At 46.0% G+C, this 22005-nt stretch overlaps 1 long non-coding RNA gene across 1 annotated transcript in view; it reads left to right on the forward strand.

The window, feature by feature from the left end:
- The window catches only part of LOC144165273 (uncharacterized), a 41916-nt gene that overhangs the window by 19336 nt on the left and 575 nt on the right, over positions 1-22005 (forward strand). The gene's annotated exons all lie outside the window — the stretch shown is intronic.

Here is a 22005-nt window from a genome sequence, read left to right on the forward strand (position 1 = left end):
GTAGTCTTCATAGATGTTACACTTGCTGTCCGAGAATACGTAGCAAGAATGAAACGTACAATGCGATTTTAGGCAGATACAATTGCATTTGTTAGATATTCTACACCAGGGTCCCAGACACAAGAGGCATATTCAAGCTTGGGGCATATTAGTGTTTTGTAGAAAAGTAGCTTTACGTTAACCGGGGGCATTGAGAAATTGCAACAGAGGTAACCAAGCTTGCGGTTGGCATTGTTAGTGATATTGTTAAAGTGAGTGTACCAGGAAAGGTTCCAGGAAAGGTACCAGGAGTGTACCAGGAAAGGTACCATGTATGTTATGTAGACGCCTAAGTATTTATTCGAGGTGACCCCTTCCAGTGCAGATTCCATAATGGGGATAATTGTGTAAGTTAGGCGGAGCAGTACTGTGGGAAATTCGCATTAGTTTGCACTTTTGGCTGTTAAGATGAATCCTTCAAGCATCACACCAGGTAGGAATCTTATCTAGGTCAGAGTGCAATTTTCGTGCCAGAATTTGATGATATTACACGGTAAATGACACAGTCATCAGCGAATAACCTTACTGAGGCTGTTACGGAGTTATGCAAGTTATTAATATAGATGAGAAAAAAATTACACCATCTTCCCCTGGGGAACCCTGATGAGTATGCGAAGCATCGTGGCAGTTCCGTGTGGTTCCATTGTGTTGCCGTTATGTTGAGTGATCTGGTTTTTACTTCGCCAGAGGGAATTCCGCGTCCGGGTCCACACCGGTGGCAAAGGCACGGAAGTGCTGTTGTGTTACGGTGAGTAGGCGGTGGTTCTGGAGGCGCCGAAACTCGTCCATCATGTTCTTGTCGATGTTGTCTCTGTGGTAGAATCGGTAGTCTCCGTCAGCTTTGGTGAGGTAAAGGTTGTTGACATTGGTGCACCGGGGTGGTGGTGGTGGTGATTTATTAACAAAGGAGGGAAGAGAAAAGGCCTGGGGATATTGTTGAACTCAACGGGGAGTTCACCCTCATACGACCCAGTCCAGGGAAGGGGATTGGGGCTTCAAAGGATAGGAAGAGAGAAGGGGGAAGAGGAGAGCGTTAGGAGAGTGGGAGATAGTCTATATCGCGTTCGTTTAGTCCATGACTCGATGGCTACAAACGCAGTGCTAGTCCTGTTGAGAGCAATGTACACACCCTCCTCTTCGCAGCTTTGTCTTCCCGTTCTTCTTCTTCTTCGGTGGTTCCCCTACGGGAAGATGACGACGGTGATTGAACGCGAACCTATCTCGTGATGGATTCTTTGGTTGGCCAATCCCTAGGGGCATCCTGCCACAATCAGCATCAGAGGCACTGCGGACGGGGCTGGTTGAGTTGCAAGGCGCGTGGCGCTTCCCGCCACAGCTTTCCCACGGGAAATTCAGCATCCCCCTCTAAATTTTTCAGTTCGTCGTTTCCGTTGACGTTCAGCTTCGCGTGCCTTCGTTGTATCAGTAGCTTCTTGACGTAGTTTGAATGAGTCAAGGACATAAGGCGCGTTCGTAGCACTTGCTCCTGTCCCGGGAGTGTGGCACGGGAACTGGTGCTCAACCCCCCCCCCCCCCGTTTTTGAATGTTTACAATGGACCACGGCACCAACAAAATATCTAGTGGTGCCTCTAGAGCATTATAGGGATAGCCGAGACTACTTGACTAACGAGACCGAAAAGTTGAGAGTCAAAACGAGAAACTGGCAAGGGCGCATTTTTTCAATGTTTGCCCGTGCCACTATCTGCAACCTTTTTTTTGTTAGCCAAAGTGTGGTACGAGCCGCAAGTGTTGTGTATGTCACGTGCTAATGTCCATAAAATCCACAGAGTATTTGCGGTCTTTATTTGGTCTTCCAGCTGGGAAAGAACCAGTCGCTCTAACATTTTTCGCCCAGTCAAAAAGGGGGGTCTTCGTCTTTGTCATTTATTTTTACCACAAGTTGTCGCAAGGTTTTGTTTTGTGCGGGATCAAAAAGACGCCTTCTTGCGCACTGTAATTCAAGTGCGGTTGAAAAATGTGCTGCCTGACTTTGTTGTGTGTTTAAGTGATATTGTGTGCAGGGGGATGAAAGGATATTTGCGTGAAGTGGCTCTGTGTGTTGAATTTCCGAAGGTACGATTTTCTTTCGACAACCTGTGTAGTGTTTCCAGGAAGCGCCTGTACAAAGATTTAGTTGATGTTTGTTTACCTGTGCCACTTTATACGTCGTTATACGGTGAGGGCACAGGGCTTGATGTTTTAAGGAGGGTTAAAAGTATGCCTCTGAAGCCTGCAATGAAGTCCTTTTTTTGAAACTACACAGTGAAAACCTTCCCGTAGATACTTGGTTAGCAGAAAGAGGTATTTTTGTGCCGTGGACAACCGACTGCAGACTGTCCAAAAAGCCAGAACTATTAATCACGTCTTCATCGACTGTTGTTACCCAGTGTTCCACTGGGACGTCCTCCAAGGTACGTAAAGAAAGACTTACCCATAACGCCGCGTGGAAATCGATTCGTACCTGAAAAAAATGAGGGCGGTGTGCCGTACGATTTGATCATGCTCCTGAGCCTTCATAGTATATGGAGGACGAGAATGGCGGTGAGGAATGCGGATATAAATGCTCGGCCTGTCAGGGAAAATTTCCTTGAAAGCGTACAGTATATACGGGAAGTGTTTCGTACTGAGAATGATCCCCCTGAGTGGTTGCCTGTGCTTGAAGATTTAGTGTGTCTTAGAAAGTTTTAAAGCCAAGTAGTCAGTCAAGTAGGGTTGACAGATCATTACATGACAGGTTGTGTGATGTGCTGTACAAATGTCAAAGCAGGCAATAAAAAAAAAGATTTGTAGCGTAGTGGGAAGAGCACCGCGTACCTCCCGTTGCGGCCAGAGAGTCGTGGGATCGAAACGGGGCGCCGCTAATTATTTCTTTTTTATATAGTGTAGTATCGCGGAGCTGTGGGTGTAAGGAGCAGAGTTGCGCATGCGCAGTGGGCGTGTGGACGGCGCCGCCATCAACGACGCAGGACAAGGCGAGCCTAAGAAATTCTCCGCATTTAAAAGCAAAGGTCCGAGAACAGAACCTTGCGGAACTCCGGAGGTGAAATGGCGAAGCGCAGAATCAAACTTTTTAGCAGAGACAAATTGAGTGCGGTTGGAGAAAACGTTTTCATTAAACAAGATAATAGTACTGTCAATGTTGCGGGCACTTCATTTATGACAAAGTAATTTGTTGGAAACAAGATGAAATGGTTTAGAAAGGTCTAACAAAATGGTGTCAACATGAAATTCATTATTTAACGCGGCATAAATGTCATGTGTAATTGATATAAACTGGGTATCACAAGAAAATGATTTCCGGAATCCGTGCTTACTGGATGACAAGAATGAATTTGTTTCTTGAAAGATAATAAGCACGGAGAATAATATATGCTCTAGAATCTTGCATGGAACACTTGTTATAGAAATAGGGCGGTATTTTAGAGGTGAACGCATGTCGCCTGATTTAAACGAATGGAACCACCTTGCCGACTTTAAAATCTTTCGGCAGAGAAGACGACAAAAGAGACTGCGAAAAAATTTTGCCCAAAATTATAGATGAGCATACTTCAGTATTTTTCCAGAACTTTGAATTGATGCAATCTATTCCTGAAGAAGAGGAAACTTTTAAATTACGGATCATGGTCGCGACACCATCATAACCAATAATCGAGGGATCCATTGCCGAGACGTTCGTCTTAACAAGTTCAGGTAAAGAAGTGAAAGGGAACAGGTTATTCAAAAATGATTTAGAAAACACGTCATTAAGTCCAGAACAGCACTTTTCAGGTGGAACAACAGCACCCAGCGCTTGTCCTGTGTACTCCTTTCTGCGTCCTGTTACGTTTGCGCCTGGTTTCATTCAGCACCATCTACATCATTTAACGATACAGTGTTATATTCAGAGCCCTTGAGGACTTTTCTAGAATTTTTTATTAATATCAGACAAAAGAGATAGCAGAGTGGTGTAGAAGTTAACGCGCTTAGCTTCTGTGATGGAGTTTGTGAACAGTGCGGCAATCTCAAGGTATGCACGCCAGCTGTCACTCGTGTTGCGTTTCTTAGCTTGCCGGAACAGCCGCTTCTTCTTGTTCAAGATGCGTTTTAGAGACACATTAAACCATGGTGACCGATGGTTACAGCGAACGATTCGAGAGGTATGTAAATTTGTACTAGCTCATTAAATTGTTTTTAAAAAGTGACCAGTTCTCTTCTACGCTTCGAACGTAGAAGTCCGGCTTATACTCATCTATAAAGGCTTGTAGCTGTGTGTTTATTGTTGCGTAATCGGCTTTCCTGTAGTTTCGGAGGCGTTATTGTTTATGGTTGGAACGAAAAATTTTTAAGCTTGAAATGAATAAAACAATGATCACTAAGATCTGGCAAACAACTCAAAGATTTAAGAAGGTCGGGAGCGGTCGTTGAAACTAAGTCGAGGACGTTAGCGCTATGTGAAATAATACGAGTAGGCGGAGTAACGAGCTGAGTAAGATGGAAATTGAAACACACGTCTAGGAATGCCTCGCTATCAAGGGAAGAGTCAGATACAGTTGGCACAGTACCAGACCAGTTTATGTTAGGGTAATTGAAATCCCCTAACAAAAACATAGGTGAGTGTGGAAACCTTGTTAATGAGTGTGGAAAGAAGTCGTGAAGCTGTGAGAAAAACGTTGATGAGGAACTCGAGGGCCTATAACAGGCGCAAAAAATGGCATCTCGGTGGTGTATTCTAAGACCTGCGCATACTGCTTCTAACCCGCTGGAAAATGGAACGTGAAAGGAATGGAGCCTATCGGCCACTGCGATAAGCACACCGCCACCTAATCTAGTACCGCGGTCGCAACGATACATGCGGTAGTATTGCTTGCATTCAAATACTTCTTGGTAACAGATTTTTGACGACAGGTAGGTTTCAGTTAACATCACTATGTCGACATTGTACGTATCGATAAGGGCAGATATGTCATCGTTTATTTACAACGCTACGTACTTTGCAAAAGAGCAGGTTGATATCAGTTGTATGGCGATAAGAGTCGGAATGTAGCTATGCGGGCCTGTGGCGGGAACAGAAGATGAAACGGTGGCTTTGGAAGGGTGCAACGATGATTATTTAGCGTCGATCTCGGACTCTATCTCACAGACAGTGTCAGTAGATGGGTAGTACATATAGGCCTTTGTTTTGATCATCAGTTTATTGTAGCGCACACAAAATTGTTCACCGCTAGCTTTCCCAAATTCAATAAGTTTCATGCGCGCAGTGCGGGTAGAAATGCAGAAATCTTCACCTACAGTGATACCAGCCATTTTCAGTTGAGCTTTCCAGGAAAAAAAAATCACTTTTTGTATTAAAGCTAGCGAACTTCGCCATTATCGCACGGCATTGGTTTGGTGAAAACTTTCCAAGTCTGTGCATACGAGATATGGCTTCTTCCGACAATTCTATCTCCAGGGCTGAGCCGATTATGTCCCGGACCTTTATTCCAGATTTATCCCACGTTTACGTCTGGTCAACAGCAAAACTATAAGAGATCAAGTTGTCGCGCCTTGACCGGTCCTGGAATTCATCTAAGCGGCTATGAATGCTGGTGGTTTTCTTAGTAAAAATGTATTTCCTCTCAGTAATGTAAATACATAAAGACTGCCACTACGAACGACGTTTTTTTTGTTTGTATGCTCATGCGGTCATATAGTTTATGAAAACATGCAAAAAGATGTTTCTGCCACAACAAAATTTTTAATTGCTAGAAGGCCTAAAATAATTGGTTGCTTCATTTTAATGCATGCGCTCCAGCTCTATCTATTGTTTGTGGGATAATCGGACCATAAAGTTGAAGACAAAACACACAACACCTTGTTTTGCAACATATAATAAAATCAGGCCTGAAAAGGTTAGTCAACAAAAACATACTTTGTACCCTTTTGAAATCGTGGCCTGAGTTTCAAACTTGATCCATAATAAGTCGGTGAGCGAATAAAGTTAATCATATAGCTTTTCATTTGTCGCTGAGACCTTCTAGAAGACGGGTGAAGCTGCATCACTCTTATCTTGGTTTGTTAGGAACGACACGCCAGGCCACTTCTTGGTATAACTATGATGCCGCCTTTGAATTCGTCTAGACTTCAAGCTACGGAAGTGGGAGTTATTGTACCTTGGCGACTAGGACCTCATTGCGACTAGAACGGTAATCCGCATAGACTTGTGTTCGCTCTTTGAGGAATATTCTTAGCCTGTATTTGTTCGAGTATATATATGTCGTCATGATTCAAAACTCCCAGTGTGCTTCATACCCAACAACATACCCAACAAGCTACACCAACAAGTCGCGGTGAGTTTACAAATCCTGAGATGCTATCTACGACATCAAGGTTTATGTTCTAACAGCCTAGCCGAAACTCTCACCATGCCATAAACAGAGTTCGGCATTGCTTTAAACCCGCAGAGTTGTCGGAATAGCTCATCATCAAAAGGCTGTTTGTGTCAACAGCTGAAAGAAATCCTCTTCCCGAAATTTCCAGCTGAACTTCAGCGTGAAGTGCCACAACTTTTACGAGAACATTGTAGAGCAAGAGCAGTTGGTGCTAGCAGCATGTCGGCATGTTAAGTATCACTTCAAGAGGCCGGAACAATAAAAAAACAATAGGTTTGCTGGAATATACCGCAATAAAAAAACTGACTTATTTACCTCCCTATGTTGGGGTACGCTAACCCCTTATCTCAACTGCCTTCATTGACGATTTGGTAACCCTAGTTAGAACCCGCAAGCGGTGGCCGCTCCTCTGATGGAGGCGAAAAGCAAAAACGCCCGTGTGTACAAGATTTCGGCGCACTCTGAACATCCCCAGGTGGTCAGAATTATACCGGAATCCTCCACTAAGGCCCGCCTCATCGCCTTCGTTGCATCGGCGCGTTAAAACCTACAACCAATCAATCAGACACTAACCAACTTGTTTGCCTCATTTTTAGTTAAATGTTGTCTACGGGAATTTGATTTTTAGTACAGACTGCAATTTTGTTATATTTATATGTTCGGCTTCATCGTAGCTTGACCCCATACCAAATATACTTTTTTGTTCACGTAGCTTTATGAGACCACTTGTTATCCTGTATATTTTTCTTCGGCATGGACCCATTTGTTTTGAACCAGCGTCTTCAGAGAGAAAGCCAGCTGACGGTTTAGCATTACGGAAAATTGACGCAATGCGGGCTTCCTGTATTCCTTCTGCATTTATGTTATTTTAATTGGCCTCATACCAGGTGTAATACGCTAGATATAAACTTCCCAATTTTTATATTGAATCATATATTACCTATTTTAAGATACACCCTATCGCTAAGTGATAAGTAGAGCTGTTAGTTTCTTTGTGTTTTTTCGCGGTGTTACCTAACGTTCCTAGTACAATTGTCGGAGCGGGTGTTGTGATTTTTTACTTTACGCACGCATAATACAATGTGACTTGCAATCCTCAGGTGGCTCGAGTGCTCTCTATGGCAGCCCTAATTTTATGCATGATAGTCGTTCTTGGGCGGCTTGAAGAAGGAGGTGTTGGTCTTTGGGTATGTCTGTTTTTCTGTCTGTCAGCCGCGCGAACAAATTTACGACAGATGTCGCACAAGACGTTCAAGTAAGCAAAACCGTTTTTAAACATCTAAATCTGCTGGTACTGTTCATATTTTCCAACTATGTTGAACAAAAAGAAAACATTATATAACTTGCAGAAGATCAACACATAAGAAATAGTTGCAGTGTTCGTTTATTACAAATACATGAATGTTCGATTTTTCCGATGAAAAAGGAAATAACCGACACTGTATCATTGCTAACCACGGAGCGCACCACCGTTATACGGTGGCACCACCTGGCAGTGTGCAGGGGAGCGCAGGTCCCTGTGTTTCCCAGAGCCACTGTGAGGCGACGAAACCAGAACTTACAGAAGTATCTCCGGCATGGATAAATTCTATGTCTATAAAACTCCATGCATTAGCTCTTCGGCTTGAGCATGCTAAACTAAAGAAAAGTGCCCAGAGCATCTTTTGCAGCGACTCTCGACCACATCTCCCAAAGCGGCTAAATAACGTTGAGGAACTCATGTACGCCTCATACTTCTGCATTCACAGACTCATATTCTCTTTGGTTGACAATGCATAATACGACAACGAATGTGAAGGTCACACTCAGGGTGACAGTCGTGTCATTGCGACTGTAGAGCGCCATCGTTCCTGACACCCTAGGGTCAACAAAGGCGGCAAGGCGAGTACTTGGGCAAGTCACAAGTATGCTCGAAGCGAGTGGCCATTGAACGAAATAAAATACATTTTTCTCGAACGCACTATTTCTCCATTGAAATGTATAGCGTCACAGTAACACACACGAGGCAAGCGTTGCGATGCCCTTGAGGTAAAAACACATTGCACGCCAGCAGTGCGAACGCCGCAAAATTAAATATTCTTAAACAGACTTTCGTTGCAATATTCATGCTAGAACGGAAATGGTAGGAGGACAGTATCATAGGTGGGCCGGGGGAAGCGAGGACTTAATTAGGCTGGCGTCAGAAGACTAGAGTATCAGTTTTCCGCAACATCTCGAGCAATGCAAGCAGATGCGCGGCCACGTTTTTTCCATTTAACTGCCATGATACTGGTTTAAGAAAGCTCTAAGAATTTTAACCATACTCTCTCCCCTGTTTAGATACCCCTTCTTTACTTAACACTTGTTTTCGCTTTATAAAAAGTATTATTCCGCAAAGTCCTCGTAAATATTTTAAAATAGCACTATGTCGGATTGCCCATTCTATCGCCCCGTATCATGTTGTGAAATGCACTCCGGCGCATTATGTCGCGCTGCTTTTTTCTAAAGTATAAATGTTATAAATAAGGGATGTTATATTGGGTTTATTTTTCATGTTATGCCTAAAGCCATGAGTAAGGTGTGTAGTTCAAAGCCTTAGTTTAAACCCAACTGTTCTTTCTATATGTAACCGTTTTGGCTCTCGCTTATGCGCGTTACTGCAACATTTGTAAGCAACAGCTGTAATTTCAATGCAGGCTTTATTAAACCAAATGTAACCCAAACGAGAACAACGTCATGACACATACTCTCAGTTGTGTAAGGGTCAGCTCGTAACCGCAAGGTTTTTCTTTGCCCAAGTCCCAATACTTGCTTTGTTGAATATGCACATAGGAGCTCATGGGAGCTGAGATGAACGCTGATTTTTAAGTATTTCATTAAGGGCACCCGACTACCACTGTACACATACTCATACACGCAGCAACATATACACCCGTGTCTGGGCGAACGCATTTCTTAGGATTTTTAAGGCTAAGGTCTTGTTAATGGGAACGAAGGCGTCCTGTCAAAAAATTGGCCGCGTATCTGCTCCTTTCGTTGCAAATGCCGTTAAAAGACGATAGTCTTTATCGGCTTTTGTGAAGTAAATGCCTCCCTTCGCTTTCCCGCTCACCTCTCATGTTGTTCCTCTTGCGTCGCGCTCCTCCCAAGGTAAAGACGCCTAATGTTTGCTTAAATCATTTTAAATTTCCCGCGTTGCACTGCTCCAAACCGGGTGTCTCGATGCGAACGCTGCCGTACGGCGAAGACGCGCGTTAATCGAGGCGCCCTACTTCAACGTTTACAGAACCGCGTTTCCCTCTTCCACGTGCGTTGCAAGCAGAACGTGGAACCTATCTAGTGGAATCTGGCGTAACTGTGGCCGGTTGATTTTTTAAAATGGCGCCAGAAGCTATAGTGGCGCTGGCGACAGCAGGCGACGGCGGAGTGAATTCTTTTTCTGCAATTGATGATGAATTTAATTTCGCAAAATCAAGTATGTTTGATTTTTTTATAAAGAAACACTGCAAATATCAACTCTGTATTGATTTGTTGTCTCATATTTGCGTAATGTCTTGTTCTTCTTCAACAATGTTGACAAGTATGAACATTACACCGGACATAGACGGGTATATTTAGCTGTGACTATATAAGACTATTGCGCAGGCATTGTTTTGCTTTGGCCGGGTGGCTGAATCGAGTCACAGACAAAGGTAAAGGGCTATAGAATAAAATAAAAGCCCAACCCGCACCCGAGTCACAGACAGACAGACATACAGACAGACCAAAATTTCTGGGTTTAAGTAGCCCAAGAAAAACTATCGTCTTTAAAAATGACCGCCACCCCGCCGGGTGAAAGTGGATTTCCAGCGAATGTGTCCTAAACCACTACACATTCTGAGAAGGGGGGGGGGGGCGGGCGAGGCGATGAAATCTTCCTCGATGTCTCAGCGGACTTGTCACTTGCATTCGGTTGGGCCCTGCCTTGGCTGATGCATAAGCTCGTCCTCAAATAACGTTAACCATAACAGCTGTAAACTTATTCTTTTCCAGGAACACATGCGGGGTGGGAGAACTATCGTCCACAGCGCCTCGTCATCCTTCATGCGATTTCAACGCCTCTTTTCTGTTTTTACACGAATTCTGAGCTCTATCCTGAACGCCTGATTAACCTGACGCATGCGCTTGGCGTCTTTGGCCAGAACTGCTGGGTGATGCCTCAGTTTTTTGTTTAGCACACGACATTTTCAAACATGACATTTACGGACCGACATTTTCAGCTTCTGTGTAAGAATAATGCTCTCCCTATGGATCGGTTAGCATAAAAGAAAGCTCTGATAAGAGCTCTGGACAGATGGTGCCTGCATGAAAACGGGCTCGCATTGTGTCAAGACGGCTGCTTGCAAATCATGAAACGAAAGTGTTCTAGATGAAGCAACACACGCGTTGTTCAGGAAGAAGGAATAAAATCTAAACCATTATCTGAAAGGCAACATATCGATTATAACTTTGTTGAGCGCAGTAGAGAGAACACAAGACGAGGGATACAAGGACGAGCGCTACTTACAACCTAGTTTTAATACCCAGGGGACATGTAAATAGAAAAGAGTCACAACACGCTCAAATGACTATGAAGTTTACCACATCACTGCACATCTCCCCAGGCATTCGTCAGGCACGCACGTGTGATAAATACCCGCCGCGGTGGCTCATTGGCTGAGGCGTTGCGCTGCTGAGCATGCGGTCGCGGGTTCGATTCGCGGCCGCGGCGGCCGCTTTTCTGGTGGAGGGGAAAAGCAAAAACGCCTGCGTGTATGAGATTTTGGCGCACGTTAAAGATCCCTAGGTGGTCAAAATTAATCCGGAGCCCTCCACTGCACCGCGCCTCATCGCCTGAGTTGCGTAGGTGCGTTAAACCCAACAATCAGCACGTGTGATAAATGTTTATCCAAGAAGGCCAGCTCTTTTGAACTCAAAGATATGGACGTCGAACTGAGGCAGTCACCTATCAGCTGCACTTCCACGGCCTCAACAATCTCTCGCGTGCGCTGATCCGCGTCTCGAAAAATGGCGGAGCACGAATCGTTCATAGGCTCGGACTTGTCGCACTTTTGGCAATGTATACCCAAATTGCTCTATTTGCCTTACCATACCTTGTTGCAATGTTCCCGTAGGTGAGTGTTGAGGCACCGTCCAGTCTGCCCAAGGTATGCTTTTTTGCAAGTAAACGGCTACTTGCAGACCACCCCTTCCGTGCAGCACCAGTACTGGGTTTGGTGATTAACGAGGCATCTGATTTTTTCCTTCCTGACAGGGCACGTTTGGCTGCAGAGCCTAGAAAAGTTATCAGCGGTCGACATGACAGTTCTCACGCCAGCCCTTCCATCGATCGTTTTAAGATTGTGCGATAAATGTGCGAAACATTTATCACACGTGCGTGCCTGACGAATGCGTGGGGGGATTTCCAGTGGTGAGATAAACTTCATAGTCATTTGGGCCTGTTGTGAGTATTTTCTATTCATAAATTCTGTGGTTGCTATTAAAATTCGGTTGTAGATTGGTTGTAGGGTTTAACGCGCCGACGCAACGCAGGCGATGAGGCGCGCCGTAGTGGAGGGCTCCGGATTAATTTTGACCACCTGGGGATCTTTAACGTGCGCCAAAATCTCGTACACACGGGCGTTTTTGCTTTTCGCCTCCATCAGAAAAGGGGCCGCCGCGGCCAGGAATCGAACCCGCGACCTCGTGCTCAGCAGTGCAACGCCTTAGCCACTGAGCCACCGCGGCGGGTTCAAAATTCGGTTGTAAGTAGCGCTCGTCCTTGTATCACTCGTCTTGTGTTCTCTTTACTACGCTAAACAAAGTTATAATGGATTACCAATTTGCTCCTACCCAGACGTTGTTAAGCCACATATCAGTATACATTTAATATCATTCGTAAGTGCGCTTACTTTGTGAGAGAACAATCGCCTCATGGGTTCGTTATTGATTTGCGATTGTGGTCTATGAAGGGCTTACGAACGATTGTACCTACTTTGTGCAAAAGGTGTCTTCTTTGAACAATATTTAGGATGGGATGGTATTTTTTGTTTCGCCATGTAATGCCGCATTGTAACGAAAGTCTGCCGGTGAAATTAGGTTGCAATTGCATTGTAGCGGCCACTTCGCCATCCACTACAAGCGCGCACCATCACCATTATCGGTCGCTGACCCCATCTTCAGCGGCGCGTGGCCTCGAGAGGCACGACGAGCCACGCGGGACAGAACATCATGGCTTCCGCGCAGTTCGGCCGCACTCCACGGGTGCTCTCCGATTCTTGGGCCCATGTTGTCCCCGCGCAACTGTGAATAAATGTGGGATAGGCCTCACCACTTCATTCGGCCGCCTACATAATTGGTGACCCGGCCGCTTTCACGGAAGGTTGTAAATGCGGTTGCCTAAAACTCCACCCCGGTGGCTCAGCAGGGCGTGGAGGCAGAGCAGCTGCGGTAGTGGACAGACTGCTGCAGGGGGGGGGGGGGGGGCAGTCTGCTCTACATGCTACTGCATCACTGTGGACCGTGAGGCATGATGGGGACATCGTTGTTACGGCATCGTTGCTGCACGGCAACGCTGTCGCTGTGAGTGGGCTGGTAACGGTTGCAGGTTGTGTTGAGATCGTCGTCTGCCGGGTTTTCATGCCGTAGTGGTTGAGGACAGGGTCCTTTAGGTCATCATACACACTGGAGCCTGGAGTCGGCCGCTGGATCTGCTGAATGAGGTGAGAAGGTAGCTTTTTAATGTTACTAGGTACCTGATTTCCGGGGACCAGATGTCATTCACCTAAATATTGTTCTCCAGGATGACGAACCATGCAGCGTGGTTTGTGGTGGAGTCAAATGGAATCAGTAAGGGAAGGTCTGGGAGGGCGGGGAACGTTCTTTGCGTTGCGTCGTCCGCGTTGTGGCTTGGGAGGCAGCGTTGTGAAGCCATTGCGAAGCCGCTTGCCCAGGTCACCCAATTGTAGGCGAAGTGGGGCTCTATGCTGCCGACGTCCGGGTCACCAATTATGTAGGTGGCCGAATGAAGTAGTAAGGCCTAGCTCACATTTATTCACTGTTGCATAGAGACAGAAAATCATGGCTTTCGCTCTTCTCGGCCACACTCCTAGGGCGCTCTCTGATTCTCGGGCCCATGTTGTCGTCCCCATGCAACTGTGAATATCTGTGGGTTAGGCCTCACCACTTTATTCGGCCGCCTACAGTATAGTGCCGCATCCAGATACCAATGCCAATCATTGTGTGGATGGCTGCCGTATAAACAACAGCGAAGCACTGCTTGTATTCGCACAACACATCTCCTTCGAAATATCTAGAACACATCCATTTCTTCATGCGCACTGTAGTGTTTGCGGACGGCAGGGATTGCCCCCCTTACCGGTTTAACGTACAGTAACGGTATTTCTTTATTTTTTAGCTCCCATCTTCGGCTTGCGCCATTGTAATTCCTGTATCCCGTGGCTAGGGCCCGCTTCTTGCCAGCTCCCCGTCATCAGCTGCAATTTTTTTTGCGTCTCAGCAGAAAGCACACAGCATATATCGCCTGCACAGTATTGCTCTTTAAAGGTCTGAACACGTCTGATCACGGGTCCAGTCCGTGTTTTCTACCGTTCATAGGCTGATGAGCTTTTTGGGGTTCATGTTGTTTTTGTGGCATTTGGTAGTATATTATGTTTGCATAATTTCCTCCTCACCTCTCCTTAGATCTGGTGAGGCTCGGGGCTTGTACCATGAGATAACCTATTGGACAATGGGGCTCAGCCGGTGTGTCTGCACAAAAAAGGCCCCGGACTCTCCGGCGATAAAAGGACCGTTCCAGTCTTCTTTGGCTTTTCATAGACAGCCTTTCCCCCGGCTATATATCTTGAAGAATGGGCGCCCTGGTGCCTTCTGTCAAAGCTTCTCCTTTGCTCGGCTGCTCAGCTCCGCTTACGCGCCTGCAGTACTTGCTTGTGGTCCAGTGCTTGTCGTTCAGGCAACTAGACGCTACCGGTAGAGACATTTGACGACGCCGTCCCGTTAGCAACTCCGTGGGGTTAAAGCGGTTTGGGAGTGGTATAGTTCTGCACGCCTGAAGAGAAACGTAACTGCCACTCGTTTTGGTGAGCTGTTCACAATCCACAGATCTGGCTCAACGAAACTATTGCTTTGCAGAAACTTGAGGTATTATGGTACGTGTTTGAAGCCCAATTCTTCTGTGAAAAGGTGAAATAACAGAACTAACGTGAAATAACAGAAATAACGTTTTTTGATCTAAGATCTTTTATGGCTGAAAAGTGAACAGTGTGCCGTATGAAAGTAGGCTTCACGTGCCTGATAACTTCGCGTAGACATCACACAGACTTCGCTTCCTTGCGCTGCCATATATGTAAACAAGAGGATGTCAAGATAAATTCAATATTAGTGGGTCACAGCAAGTAGTAATTTGCTACACATTAAAACAGATCCGTGGCAACTTTCGAGCATTCTCGATAAGTAAAATTACACGGCATCAACGGCTGAAGTCTCTACTCTTTCCCTAAATGCACTGTTTAAATCGGCGAAAAAGGTCTTAAATTGCTGTCCATACCCCCGCCTGCATACTGACTCTCGGGCTCTTCCTCGGCACATTACAATTCCTTGGTGTTCCTAGTGTATCTTTGGGAGCATTTCGTTTCGCATGGGCAAAAAAAAATTATTCTCTCATCTTTTTTAAGATGGTTATCCTCAACAGCGATCATGATAAAAAAAACAAACAGCGCAAGAAAGACTAGGACGCGGAAGGCTACAAATACAGCGGTGCACTCACAACTGAATTTTTATTGGAAAAGGAAACATATATCCACAAAAACACCGCACTTGTTAAAACAGCCTAATTCCAGGAGAGATCAGTACGCAAGCCTGCAACTCTTCAGGTCAGGAGTTTTATAAATGCTGCGAAAATTAAAGAAAAGCAGCGAAACAGGGATGTTATTCCAGAAGGGCCGCGTTTGAGCGAAACTCGCGCAAGGCGGAGCTGTGGTGATAATAAGAGGCTCATGGTAATATTTCGGTGCCGGGTTAAAATGCTTTAACAATGCGATTCGTGCTATTTGCTTAATACTGAGGTGACGAAATCGGTCCCGGGCAGCGCTCTTCACGGATGCGCGACTAGGGAGTGACACGTCTTTTAGTGCGCTCTCTCGTTCCACTGCTCTTCTGGTGGCACGGGGGGCAAGCAAATCGAACTACTCCAATTAATTTTGGTTTGCGTTATTATTCTGTAGTTTACTACTAAGTTCACTTTATTTTTCTGTTAGGCGTTCAAATGAGCTTCTGGCTTCACATTTTTCTTCCTAAGAATTAATCTCTGGCGTCGGTGGCAGGCAGGGCAGTGCTGGCAAAACATAAAGCGTTATCGAAATCCTCCGCCTTTCGGCAAAAAATTTCCTCGGCCGGGTGCGGTCTGCCTACGTGCTTTTAAAGCAACAGCCTGGCGATACGTATTAGCAAGTTCGCTTCTAATACATTGTGCTAGCGCCTTTCTTCGCTTTCGTTTTTTTGTCTGTTAGCACGGAATAATTTAAACGGCCTTTTTTCTGCTATCACGTGTTGGCGCCAGTTTCTTCTATTTTATTTGTTCGTCTTAGTGTGCAAGCAGACTCGAACACGCAACAGCCTCCGTAGAATCGGGGTTCTGCGAGGGTGGTGTGCACCTGACCTACTCCAGTGATATCATGTTCAAGCTTCACTCTTCAGGCACTTTTCTTCAACTGTTACTTGTCAAATTCACAGTGTTATCAATTTTTGCGAACCGGGCACGTTAGTTCCTCAAAACTCCCAATTGCGGACCAATCCCACTAGTGGCCATGTGTTACAAAGGAAGGAATTGATTGATTTGATTGAATGCGGGGTTTAAAGCGCTGACGCAACGCAGGCGATGAGGCGCGCCGTAGTGGAGGGCTCCGGATTAATTTTTACCACCTGGGGATCTTTAACGTGCGCCGAAATCTCGTACGCACGGGCGTTTTTGCTTTTCGCTTCCATCAGAAAAGCGGCCGCCGCGGCCGGGAATTGAACCCGCGACCTCGTCCTCAGCAGCGCAACGCCTTAGCCACTGAGCCACCGCGGCGGGTTACAAAGGAAGGAATAGCCACGAGGACAACAACTTTTCAGGATTATTGGCTTCATTTTATTCTGCTCGTCACAGCTTTTGTTCAAAGCTCTCCACAGTGGTTTTGTTCATAGAGTTCGATAACGCCCTCATAGAGTTCAATAACGCTCTGTAGCATAACGCTCTCTTTTTTCGCGCCCTTCCCACTCCCGCTTACCGTGCCTCTGGTGTCACGCGGTTACTTTAATTCTTACCTGCCCCGTTTACTCGCTTTCCATGCTCTGCTTCCTGCCATACAACGGGGATGCTGAACAAGACCCGTTGAATTGTGTAAAGATTGCCTCTGCCAATAGGCACGCGCCGCTGATTGAAATGTAACGAGGATAATGAACAGATAAATAGGCAATCAAGCAATGGGGGTGTGCATCGTGCCAGCATCAACCATGTGGAAGAGTAGGGTAGGGATATGCGCTATCCCGACGCGAGGATATGCGCCAAAGACGCGTCAGGGGAAGAAGATGAACCCCATAAGGTGCATGCACGAGAAACGATTTGCGTTATCTCAACGCTCCCACCTCGGTTACTACCGGCTTCACCCCTGCGAATAAACAACCTCAACCGGCTATCGGTGCGTCGACTGTCTCCTTGGCAGTATATTGTTGCGAAACAGGGAAGCGTGGTCGATGTGTACCGAGGTTGGTGCAGTGCCGGGGCAGTCATGATGTCCATGTTGAAGAAGAAGAAAAATTTATATACAAGTAGGTACATCTCGGTATCAGAAAACGGGCAGTGCGCTCCAGCGTGCGAGAAATAAAATAGGCATGTTGGGTCAGTTCCCCTTCACCCATTTTCTCGGCTTACGTCAGAACGCACGAATCACAAAATTTATGGCACTTATAGCAGCGCCCCCTGAGTACACGGATACGACTTCATCGGACAGAGAACCGGCTGTAGCAAAACATTTAGGCACTCGGCAAGGAATGAAGGAACCAATGGGATCACGATAAGTACATATATCAAAGCCCATGTTGAAAACGGGTGATTTACAGGCCACAACGAATTTAGTACTAGAACTAACAATCACAATTGGGGCCTAAAATGAAACAAACAATTAGGCACCTGCCACTTGTGGCTACAAATCGCAATGGTTCGACCCTTCACTCCGGTTTTATAGGATTGAAGCGCTGTCGTCGCTGATGCCGCGACGTTGGTCAGCCTCAAAAAGGCTGAACGGTCACGATCGTTCCCTTCTTCAGTCTTCGATAAGCAGTCATGTGGCAGTCACCACGAGGCGAACCTCGCAATGCTAAAACGGTAGAACGCAACGATTAGGCACCTGCCACTTGTGGCCGCAAATCCAGATGGTTCGACGCTTCAATCGGGTTTTTCAACTTTAATGGCGCTGTCGCTGCTAAGGTCCGGAAGTCTGTCAGCGTCAAGGTGTTGGAAAGGTCACGATTGCTTTGTTCTTAAGTCTGTGATAAGAAGTCCGGCGGCAGCTAGCACCAGGCGTACGTCGCTAGGCTAAAGCGGTTGAACGGAAGGATTAGGCATCTGCCAATTGTGGCCGCAATCAGACTCCGTTTTCGAAATTGGTGATTACCAATTCGGTTGTGCTTTAAAAGGTATTACAAAATGCGAAAGAAGCAACTGATTCTGAGAAATAGCAATTATAAATGTTCTCTCAGCGTTCTCGCAATTCTCTGATGTACTAAACTAATTAGTTTTAATCGGTATAAATGGGACTCACTAAGCTCGCATGCCGAACCGTTTCAATGTTTGCGCTTGTGTCACGTGGTGGTTTAGCCCCAAGCTAAAACATCAGGATGCTAGAACGAAGATGTTCCTCTCAGTTTTTTTTTCTCCTGACTCACGGCTGGGCTACAGCGGTGGCGTCCGCGGCTCCATCCCGGCAGTGGCCGATGCTGCCGCTGCGTTCTGGACGCCGTCTCATCACCCCCCCCCCCCCACCACCAATGCCAGATAACGGCTGGCAGAATCTCTAGTTTCAGTCTTTGTAGAACTACGTGTATGAATTGAAGTGACCTAGCATGGGCAATTTTCGTAGGCGTCGTTTCAAGCTTTCTTTTGAACCACCTTCAGAGTGTGTATTGGAGCCATTTTATTAGTTCCCCGTATCCGGCTTCCAGCTTCCGAATTTCTACGCCCGGCGACCAGGCCAGTATCCGTCGGCTCACCGCAATCAGCGCAGGTTTTTCTTCCAACTTAGCAGTAAAGATAAAGCATAGCTAAGACGTTGTTCCACATACTATTGACTCGGGTTCGACTACCAGCCACGGCGCAAGGTTTCCTAAAGGGGGAAATTGAAAACGACCATGTGCTCCGAATCTCGGCGCATGTTAGATATACTTAACCTCCACTACAGTGCGCCTCATCGCCTATGTAGCGTCGGCGCTTTAAACTTCACAATCAATTATTTAAATCCAAAGCACACATAGCACCTTGCAAGGATGAGGCGAGAATGGGGTATTTCAGTGGTTATAGCCATCGACACAAGAACGGGCTTGTCTATGGTTTTGTTTTGGCGCATTTTAGACTGACATGCTGTAATGATTAACGGTCTCCTTCGAGAGGGATATGTTTAAAACTTACTGGTGTATCTGCTAACTTTGTTGCATGTATCATCGGAAGACGATAGTCTTCTGCCGCCCCAGTCACGAATGCCTCGATTCTTTTTCCCGCTCACCTCTACGCTATTGCTCCACCCACAATAAACAGGCTAGATGTTTTATTAAGTGGGTTTATTTTCACCGCGTTCCAATGCCGCACGCGCTTCCCATTCTCTGCCTACTAAAAGCTGTCATTAGTGTTGCTGTTTGAACTCTTGCAATACCGCCACGAGGGACTAGTGCAGCCGGTGACAGCTACACTATGAAACCTAGAAGCGCAGGCTAAGTAACCAAGGCAATAAAAATGAACCGAATAAATCAGAGACAACGACCGGGAAGCAGAGGATGGACGCGAAGCCGTCCTTAGATATCAGAGAATTTGAGCACTCCGTCTGTTACGTCATATACGTTGTTACCGTGTAAACGGGGACCCGTCTGGACACTTGGGCATTCGTCGTGGTAAGGGAATTAGTTCCGCGGACCTGCCTTCGCCATGTCCGCGCCTCCTCGCCCTTCCGCGCGCGCAGGCGCAGGCGGGTCCCGGTCAACCTAGCTGCAATGTAACCAACGGAACATACGGCCCCTAAAACTATCTATTTACAGAATCAGGAAGCAGGGGATTACGATGCATGCGGTATTGATAATAGCAAGGGCGGTGCATTGTTTTTTGAAGCACCGGCGGGTTGCCTGCGGCCGAAGACGCATATCCGCGAGCCGGTATTGGAAGAACTGGACGCAGGGTGCGGCATGGAGCCAGAAACCATGCGACATATTGTAACGGGCGGCAAAGGTATCCGTGCAGTGCTGGGTGAGGGACACGTCCACCTTACGGAGGCGCTTCACTATAAAGTAACGGAAAAGTAAAATTGGCAGCAGTAGATATTAGTAAAATAAGGTTGCATTGTTAGTGGGGGAAGAGCAGAAAGAATCTGGGAAGACATAAGTAAAAAGAACTCACACTAGCACAAAAATTTCATGAAAGGGTTTTAGTTTTTTCCTGTGGGGGAGGTAGTTGAACAGTGGCTTTACGACTAAGGTCGCTATTGGAAGCTAACACACTACAAAAGAGAAGCCGCTAAGCATCATAATCATCACCATCACCATCATTATCACCACTGCCGGGGCGCATTTATTCAAGCAGCCATGTTTCATCAAGTATTCATGTATTTTTAAAGTAATACCGCCAATATAAGTTACATATTGGTGGTTAGCGTTACATAAGCGCAGTGTTTTTTCCTTAACAATGTTGACAAGTGTGAACATCGCCAACAGATTTAGATGTGGTAATAATGGCAGTTTCTATATAAACATTTCACTGCACATTTACCCTAACTTCGGCTGAGCGGCTGAATGGACGACACAGACAGACAAGCAGACATATAGACAGAGAGACCAAAATCTCTGGTTGGTAAAAACTAAACAGCACCCTCGGTAGCTGTACAAAAACGCGAGTTCGAAGATTGACCACATTCTGTTCTTTCTCTGTGTCGGAATACTGCCAGATTAGGGAATACAAGGACGAGCTGTGCCAAATTTTACACATTTCGAAAGTGTTTCATTGCCAAGAGCTAGCACGAGAAAAACGGCAAATTATTGCTACGGTCGTCATTTGCTGTAGTTAGGACGGTGCTCGCTTGAACTATCAGAAAACCCTGCACTTCACTCGCTGCAATCCTATATTTTCTTACACAATATCTCACTTACAATAGGTTTTCTTGGTTCAAGGAGGCTAGTGACAAGTAAACCTCTTCTATATGAAGTTGCCGTTCGTATCATCAGAGAATGTAGAAATATTTACTTTGCTGTTGCTATCTCGTGCTGTTTCCCACAACCAGAAAATTGCGTCTGCTACTGCAGCGAATAATATTAGTCCGATAATTTTATTTTAGAAAATGTAACAGCGGGAGAGTGGGTAAAATAAATAGACCGAAGCTTGTGGGTGGGGCCCCAAGTAAGCTCTAGATTCACCACCATCGCGCCTTGATCTTTCGACCATGTTTAAGTTGTCCTTAAGGTTGACCTTGCCAGAACTGCCTCCCATGTCGCTAATATGGTTGTAGGATCGGTGTTGGCCATCTGGGACCGTATGGTATCGCAGTCAAAAGGTGCGCGAAAAAGCGCGGAATTTTTCCCACAGCGTTTGGTGTTCAGTTATGCAATTTGAGCTTTCTTTCTGGATCTACAACAAAGAGTTTGCTGAATTTGTCCTGCGTATGCGATGTGGTGCTCCTACACGCCCATGATTTCATGAGGACTACTGCCATTCTTCGCGTCTGGCTGGAGCTTTCGAGAAAAGGGGGAAATCCGCTTCCTCGCACCACACCACGGATGAGCGGTTGAAATAGGCATTCGTTCTTGCCCTCAAAAAGTGGTTGTCGCTACAGCAAGAATGCACACTCCGCCTTGGCCAATCAACCGTCTTTTACGCTCTTTTTTTAAAGTCTTTAAAGCGGCTATCCACCCGTAGGGCTGCGCTGCACACTCAATGGCTGCGCAAGCTGAAACATGCTTTCTACGTCCACCGGAAAATAGAAGAGCGTCCCCGCTCTTCCATACACAGCCGGTTCATAGCGTCCGCTAATGGAGTCACCTACGCTACCCTCTATACGAATGCCCGCTACCGACATTTATGACTTGAAGCAACATTTGAAGCTTTCATACTAGTCCCCACAGAGTAAATGTGGACAATTTCACTGGCCTTCTATATGCCTATTAGCATGCTATAAAACTTTGTATTCTGTACATCGTTTTGCTTGATTTTCATTCTGCGCTAATGAAGGTGTCCTCGCTACTTGAAACATGGTCCCCTTTCTTCACCTTGCGAAGTCTCGCACTCATCAGATAGGTTACATCAGTCGGAGCTTTGGGTCACCAGCCAAACTGAAACATGACATTTAGAATACAAACCATGTGTCCTTT

This window comes from Haemaphysalis longicornis, unplaced genomic scaffold (genome assembly GCF_048455015.1).
Source record: "Haemaphysalis longicornis isolate Haplotype H1 unplaced genomic scaffold, Haemaphysalis longicornis Haplotype H1 scaffold_14, whole genome shotgun sequence".
Lineage (NCBI taxonomy): Eukaryota > Metazoa > Arthropoda > Arachnida > Ixodida > Ixodidae > Haemaphysalis > Haemaphysalis longicornis.